General features: G+C 40.1%; 1 pseudogene; it reads right to left on the reverse strand.

Moving 5' to 3' along the window:
* Positions 1-7332: 7332 nt before the first annotated feature.
* On the reverse strand, positions 7333-8532 carry LOC122674288 (annotated as a pseudogene).
* Positions 8533-8797: the final 265 nt, after the last annotated feature.

An 8797-nucleotide genomic window follows, 5' to 3' on the forward strand; every position in this document is an offset into this window, starting at 1 on the left:
TAGTTACAAAGACATTAATTGCAGCATTGTGGGTAATGCTAAAAAATTCGAAGTGGGTGCTCAAAAATAGGATATAAATAAATAAATTGGGTATATTCACACCAGAGAACACTTTGAAGACATTAAATAGAATGAATGAGATCAATACCAGTTGATTTGGCAGCTTTCCATACATAAGTGAAGAAAAAGCAAGAAGCTAAGAAGTGTGTATAATATGATTCCATTTTGAAAAATAGACAAACCCATTATTCATACACATATATATGTGTATACTTTTGCATATGAGTACATGGACAGATTTATAAAAGAATGTATATCAAGTGGACAATCCTGATTACACTTAGGTGGAAAGGGGAGAAGTAAGTGAAAAAAAAGCACATATATTAATATCAATGACAGTAAACCCTTGGTATGATTTAGTTGATGTAAAAGTATTGTAAATAGTGTAAAACATAAATACATGTGTAGAAATGTATGACAGGGTGGCCCCTGAACATTGATGGTATATGACATTTCAGATCATGTTAGCTTCCTTCTATTTTAAAATATTTTCCATATTTGATTTTTATGACTGTGGAAAAAATGCATATTCCTGGCCCCACACTAGCCCAGCAAGGCAGAATCTCTGAATACGAGGCCTGTTTATTTAAGCCCTTCAATGGATTCTTATAGACTTAAAATAATTTGTTAGTCAATGATGTGACACAAACTCAACCACTGCTGGGCACCCCTCAAAGGCATTCCCAACAGATAGCTTCCTGCTTGAATGCTTTCAAGTGAGATGCTCACTCACTGCCTTGCAGGGTAGCCTTTTTTAGTTTTTGGATCAGGTCTTATTGATACCATTTTTCTTTCCCTGATAGTGAGCTGGAATCTACATTTTATGACTGAGTGATACTATAGTATTCAGGCATTTGGGACAGTTCATGGTCAGCTCATGTTGTCTTGCACCATGATATCCTTCTCCAGAACACAGAGACTTGAAGCTTTGGAAGAAAATCAGTGTAGTGATGAAGGAGAGTGCCTATATTATTTATTATCTAAGCTAGGATACACAGGTGGAGAAGGAAATGGCAACCCACTCCAGTATTCTTGCCTGGAGAATCCCAGGGACAGAGGAGCCTGGGTCTATCGGGTTGCACAGAGTCGGACACGACTAAAGCGACTTAGCAGCAGCAGCAGGATACACAGGCTTCCCCAGTGGCTCAGCAGTCAAGAATCTGCCTACAATGCAGGAGGTGCAGCAGGAGCCATGGTTTCGATCCCTGGGTCAGGATGATCCCCTGGAGAAGGAAATGGCAACCCATTCCAATATTCTTGCCTGGGAAATCCAGGTGCCTGGGATCCCAGGACAAAAGATATTAAGTGGGACTGACCGAGTAAAACTGAGATGTCTGGTTACCCCATGACATGTCGCGTTTGCTCTGTTTGAAATATTGGGTTGGTCCAAAAAGTTCAGTTGGGTTTTTCAGTTAACAGCTTATGGAAAAAACTGAATGAACTTTTTGGTCAACCCAATATAAAGATGTACATCTGCTCATGTGTCTAGCATGTTCTCTGCTTCTTGCAGCTGCATGAGGGTTCCTACAAAATGCCATCCCACTGAAGGGTACAACAATCAAAGAAGGAGAAATTAGCCAGTGGAGATCTTTGAACATTAAGGACATTCAGTTACAATAATTTGCCCTTCTTGATGGCTTTTAAAGTGGTTATTGGTTTCTAGGATACCATCCCTTTCAAGAATATTCCACTATCATACTCTCTCTTAGGTTTGTGTGTATAACTTTCTATTTAAAGGTCAAGGGCTATTTTTCCATCTTCTTTCTAATGACACATGAGAATAGCCACAATTTTAGTTTTCTGTAATACAGGCTTCATGGTCAGTGACGAGAAGTCAGGGCAGAGAACTCTGGGAAGTAAACCACAGGGCTATGGTTTTAAGCTTTATGAGCCTATGGGTGGCTCTGGAGGACCTTTGTGAGATCATGGGACACAAAGCAAGGATTATTTATGAAAAATTTCTACCAAGGTGTAGGCCTTTGCAGCATAGTATAGAGTTAAGATACACACATATACCAACTATTTACTCCATTCTTTATCAATTAGGGTGTGAATGCCTTTGAACTTTGTTTCACTTGTTTTCTCAGAAACCAAGCTATACTCTGTTATATAGATGGAGCCAAGTGATGGGTGGAAACAATGTTAGAAAAGATGTTTAGACCCCATGGGGACATTGACAGCACTGTTCAATTTTTTCCATTCTAAAACATGGTCAGATTCTGGAAAAAAAAAAGAAAAAAGGCAGTCACCAGCAACAACCCAGGGTTTTGTTTATACTTGCGAGAAGATTCTGAGCAGAGCAGTGCCACTTCTTGCATTCTTTGGCTGTTCATTTTATGGTATAAATTGGGTATAAATAAAATGGGTATAAATCTGGGCCTTTTGGGTTTGGCCCAGAGCAGAGAATTCCTCTTCACACAGTCACTTTTCTGTAGCAAGATAGTCATCTTCAACACATCTTCAGTCCCAGGTTGGCAAGAAATAAAGCAAAGAACATTAACGCTCAAAGACTTAGACAAGAATCTTCTTCAGAGCCCCAGCCCCACGGCCCATGGCGAGGCACTGTGGTAAATATGGCAAGTGTAAAACTAGTACCACTCTTGCAGACACACTTCTTTGATGGTAATTAATGCCAGAGGGTGAATGTGACAACGTGGGTTTCAGGCTTGCCAGGTTCTCTCCTTCCATTGAAAGTCCCTGGAGTCTATTTGGCTTGGGTTTCTTGTGACCACCCGCCTTGCATTACATGGAATTGTCCCCAAAGCCAGTAACTGGACAGTCATGTTCCATTTGTCTGGTCCTTCCCGTTTCAGCTTCACGCACTCACATCACATTCTCCCAACACTAGCCTCACCCTGATGTCAATGCCCTGGAACAACACTTTCCCTCTACCTCCATCATGTTGAAATATCTTCAGAGAATTTTTCGTGAGATTTAACTGGTACTTCTGTATCAGGCATGCTTCCCTGGTGGCTCTGATGGCAAAGAATCTGCCAGCAATGCAGGAGACCTGGGTTTAATCCCTTGGTCAGAAAGATCCCCTGAAGGAGGGACTGGCTACCTACTCCAGTATTATTGCCTGGAGAATTCCATTGAGAGAGGAGCCTGGTGGGCTATAGTCCATGGATTCACAAAGAGTCAGACATGACCAAGCAACTAACACTTTCACTTCTTTTAGTATCGGGCAAAGACTTAGACAAGAATCTCCTTCAGCCAGCATGCCAGACCATACTTTTGCTCATTCTTCATTGACCTTTTGAGGTCACCCTCAGCTATCTTCTCCCATCACTGTGGTGTTAGAAGGATCTGAGTCTTATTCCTTCTTGCTTGTCAGTTCCCCCTCTCACTCCTACCATGCCCCATGTACCTCTTTCTTAATTTTAGTGATCCCTTTTGAACGATACTTCCTTTTGATGAGGAACTCAAACTTTTCAGTTCAGATGTTTGACAACAGTTTGCTACAGAAAGTTGGATATGAGAGAAAAAAAAAGGTGAACTGAAGTCTTTGAACTTTTGGAATCACTTAGCTAACGACATTGGTTTGGAATCCTACACCATATATTTCAAACAGTATATCTACTTCCAGCCTGGACTCTTCTTGACATTCAGTGTACTTTCAGTGGCGGGGTGTAGGAGAATATATATTAATTTCAGCTTGGGAGGAAATCAGTAGAATAACCAGTAATATTTTCTAAATCAAGATTATAGTGATTTTAAAAAAATTAATTCTCTATTTAAATATTTGCACCATTACTCTATTCTGTTGCCTTAAAAAACCCGGAAATGACTCTGCTTACTAAATCTTTAGCCGCTGTAATAAATATTTTTACCCTGTTTAACTGAAAACTAAATGAACAGGACTAAACATAAGCAGTTGTGACTCTGGGATGTTCAGCAGCACAGTTAATGTGTTTGATATGTATTTAGTGTGACAAGGAATCTCTCTTTGTGAGGTCTGCATGCTGAAAATCTCTGTCTCTGTCTTAAATTTGTAGAGGTATTTATCTCCAAGTCTCCATTTACCCACTGCCTTTAGCAATACTTAGCCAAAAGTTCAGTTATCCAAATTAAGAAAGATGTTGAGACTTTGCCAAAAAGGAGACAAAAAAGCTATTCATCTAATCATTCATTTCCTTATTCATTCAAGATAAATTAAGCAGTTACCTTATAGAATAGTAGGTGTTCAATACATAGAAATACAGGACATGGTACTTGCCCTGAAAAAGCTCACCATCATTCAAAGTTTGCTGTATATGCTCAAATTCTCTCTCATGAATCAAAATAGAGAAAGGCTCAGCTTTTTAGATAACTCTTTCTGCTTTGGGGCTTCCCTGAGAGCTCAGTTGGTGAACAATCCGCCTGCAATGAAGGAGATCCTGGTTCGATTCCTGGGTTTGGATGAGCCCCTGGAGAAGGGAAAGGCTACCCACTCCAGTATTCTGGCCTGGAGAATTCCATGGACTGTATAGTCCATGGTGTTGAAAAGAGTCAGACACGACTGAACGACTTTCACTTCACTTTCTGCTTTATTAGGAGGAGGCCCTGGCTTTAAATCCTGCTCACAAAAGGTCAGTGGGAAAAAATTACTGCTTTATGGCAATAGGCCAAATTCAAGAGTGAAGTAAAGCCTTTGGTAAGATGTTCTGCTCTTTCTTAGTCTTCTTGCTCCCTCACTTTCTACAGGAGTATTTCAAACTTCTCTTACTCCAGTAGAAATGCTTCAGCATGTTGCCCAAACTAAATCAATCAAGGTCTGCTCTGGACTCCATGTTTTCCCTTCTCTCTTAGGTAGGACTATCATTTTTCTTAGCCAATGCCATTGATGCTACTTGGATACTACTCAATCACTTCTGCTCCCTCCAGTGTGTCCACCTGCCATTCTCCACTAGGTTATTTCTATTAGCATGAAATATGCTCAGATTTTTTTTCTCATTAGTTAAAATGTTTTTCATTAGTTCCCTACTCATTAGCTAGTTAATTTACCCTCCCTTGTCTATAATTGTGGGTTATATTTCCTCACCTCCTACTCATTTCTCAACTCATTCTAATCTGGATTTAGTCCCAACACTGGTAAAACAGCTCTTGCTGAGGACATGTATGATATCCATGTCCCTAATTCCAATAATGATACAATTGTTTCAATTTATTTATTTAAAAAAATAATTTCTCAAATCAATTCTTGAGTCTGCTTTAAATGTCAACTTGTCCTAGAAAGCACCATTCATTCTTTCAGAATTTATAAGGTACAGATACACTGATTTCTAATTTATGCTGACTGCGGACAAGTCTGGCATTATTCTGATTCCTTGTATGGGGCCTGTTTTTTTCTTATCTTTTTCTTTTTTCCCCCTCTCTGGAAGCTTTAAGATCGTCTCTTAATTCCTGGTGTTTGTACATTCCCAAAGGGTCTTAGTGTGATTTTGTTTTCGTTCATTTTGTTGGTCTCCATTGGGTTCTTTAAATTTAGAAACTCATGTTTGGTTCTTGGGAATTTTTCTTATATTAACTCCTTCAACAATTTTCTTCTCGATGTGTCTATAGTCTCTTTTTTTTAGAACTTTTGCTATTCAGATGATACAACTATGGCCTCTGTGTTAGTCAGCATTGTCCAGAGAAACAAAGCCAATAGGATAATAAGGATTATGTATAGATGTGTACATATACATGCACTCACTCACACACATATATAATAAGGAATTGGCTTTAGTGATTATGCAGGCTGAGAAGTCCCAAGACTTAGAGTCAGCAAACTGTAGACTCAGGAGGGTTGATGGTGTGGTTCCAGTCCAAGTTCAGAAGGCTGAGAACCAGGAAAGCAAATGATGTAAGTATTAATCCAAAAGCCAGTAAGCTCAAAATTCAAGAATAGCCGATATTTCATTTGGAATCTGAAGGCAAGAAAATACCAATGTCCCAGCTCAAAGTAGTCAAGCAAGACAAGTTCCCTCTTACTCAGCCTTTTGGTTCTATTTATGTCTTTAATTGGTTGAGTGGGTCCCACCCACATTATGGAGGGCAATCTGCTTTCCTCAGTCTACACTTTCAAATATTAATTTCATCCAGAAATACTTTTGCAGACATACTCAAAATAATATTTGACCCAACATCTGGGTATCCTGTGGTCCAGTTATGTTGACACCTAAAATTAACCATCATAGCCTCTTTTTCTTTTCTGCTTTTCTCTTCTGCTTTGTATTGCTACCTTTTTGCAGAGATTTTCTCAACTCTTTGATACTTCCTTTGAATGTTTTAATATCTGTTATCATATTTTCAAGTTCCAAGAGCTTTCTTATTTTCTGAATCTTTTTCTCCTCCTTTAAAAATTAAACTTCCTTCATGTTCCATGGATCCCAATATTGTCTACAATAATTTTTCTTTTGACGTTTTCTTTTGTAACTATCAACATGTTCTACTCATTTTGCCTCTTGATACCTTATAAAGCTCTATATAATTTTTCCCTTTCTCTACTGCCAGTATACCATTCTGAAAAAGATGGGCATACCAGACCACCTGACCTGCCTCTTGAGAAACCTGTATGCAGGTCAGGAAGCAATAGTTAGAACTGGACATGGAACAACAGACTGATTCCAAATAAGAAAATGAGTATGTCAAGGCTGTATATTGTCACCCTGCTTATTTAACTTATATGCAGAGTACATCATGAGAAACACTGGGCTGGAGGAAGCACAAGCTGGAATGAATATTGCTGGGAGAAATATCAATAACCTCAGATATGCAGATTACACCACCCTTATGGCAGAGAGTGAAGAAAAACTAAAGAGCCTCTTGATGAAAGTGAAAGAGGAGAGTGCAAAAGTCGGCTTAAAGTTCAACATTCAGAAAACTAAGATCATGACATCTGGTCCCATCACTTCATGGAAGATAGATGGGGAAACAGTGGAAACAGTGGCTGACTTTATTTTTCTGGGCTCCAAAATCACTGCAGATGGTGATTGCAGCCATGAAATTAAAAGACACTTAGTCCTTGGAAGGAAAGTTATGACCAACCTAGACAGCATATTAAAAAGCAGAGACATTACTTTGCCAACAAAGGTCCGTCTAGTCAAGGCTATGATTTTTCCAGTGGTCATGTATGGATGTGAGAGCTGGACTATAAAGAAAGCTCAGCACCAAAGAATTGATGCTTTTGAACTGTGGTGCTGGAGAAGACTCTTTTTTTTTTTTTTTGCCATTGGCTTCTTTAATTGGTTAAAAGCACAAAACATAACAGGCAGAAAGTCTCTCTTAAATTAAAAAGCTATGTTCCCCCCCCCCAATTCTCCCCAAGTCAGATATATACACACCCACAAAAATGGTGTGTGAAGGGAAACTGTCATACACAAGAAGTTGTATGAATTAAGGGAAATTAAGGGAAACAGCAGTTGAAATAGGAATTAACATAAAAAGGTCAGCAACAGGTTAACAATTTTAAGAACTGAGTCTTCAAATGCTGCATAGCACAAAGCTATACTATATAAAGTACTGCTAGGTATGAAGGAGGAAGTCTGTACGGCTTTTAGCAAAAATGCTTTTCCAGAAAAGCAAATCAAAACAATGCAATCAGCAGACCAAAGAGGCTATAGCTAGATATCAGAACTACAACTTCTCATATCTGAGCTAGAAGTTTCTATTTATCCAGAATGCACTAAAATTTCAAGACAAAACAGGGACATTTTTAACATTTCTTACTTTATCCATATTAAGTTCTCTGTTTCTTTCTCCCTCACCCCTTAATTCGGCAAGATCCAGCCAAAAGATGGCAGCTTTTAGAAGCAGCTATTTTATTTTTCTTTCTGTGGCAAGACTGTCGTGGAGTCTAGATATCTCAGGCTCATATGCGTCCATGACCAGAGTCCCGCTGTGGTCAAAAAACTTAGCAATGGACTTGGTGAACTCAGCTTCCCGTTGCTGCTTCGTTCTTCCACTGATAAAGGTCAGTTTCAGAGTGTATTTATCATCGAACCTTTTGAGACCGGACGACAGTTGCCAGATATCATCAGGATCCATGCCTGTAGGATCTTTCCTGTGGGCCACGAGAAAAATGCTCTTCTCCTTGTATGAAGTATAATGGTCAGGATCCCCATCATCACAAAATAGGATATAACACACAAGGCCAGAACAGGTTTGGACTCTGGGAAGGGATGCATATAATCCCAAATCAAAGCCACGATGGTGAAGAAACAAGAGATGGTACAGATGATGAGGTGACCATCAATTAGACCAAAATTCTCCACATACTTGTACTTTTCCAGAAGTATCTTTTTGGCAGAATCATCCAAAGGATCTTTCACAGCTGATCCATCCCATTTGTTAATTTTTACAGGCTTATCGTCAATCTTCCACTTGTCCAGTAAACCGCTGCAGCTACTGCCTGTCCCACAGCCGGAGCCGCCGCCAGCCCCACTACTGCCTCCGCCGCCACCGGCTCTCCCGCCCTGAGACGCCGCCGCCGCCATCTTGCTTGCCTCTGCGTTTCCCTGGAGACGACTCTTGAGAGTCCCTTGGACTGCAAGGAGATCCAACCAGTCCATCCTGAAGGACATCAGTCCCGGGTGTTCATTGGAAGGACTGATGCTGAAGCTGAAACTCCAGTACTTTGGCCAGCTCACGCGAAGAGTTGACTCATTGGAAAAGACCCTGGTGCTGGGAGGGATTGGGGGCAGGAGAAGGGGACGACAGAGGATGAGATGGTTGGATGGCATTGTCGACTCGATGGACATGGGTTTGGGTGGACTTC

The sequence above is a fragment of the Cervus elaphus genome, chromosome 18 (genome assembly GCF_910594005.1).
Source record: "Cervus elaphus chromosome 18, mCerEla1.1, whole genome shotgun sequence".
NCBI lineage: Eukaryota > Metazoa > Chordata > Mammalia > Artiodactyla > Cervidae > Cervus > Cervus elaphus.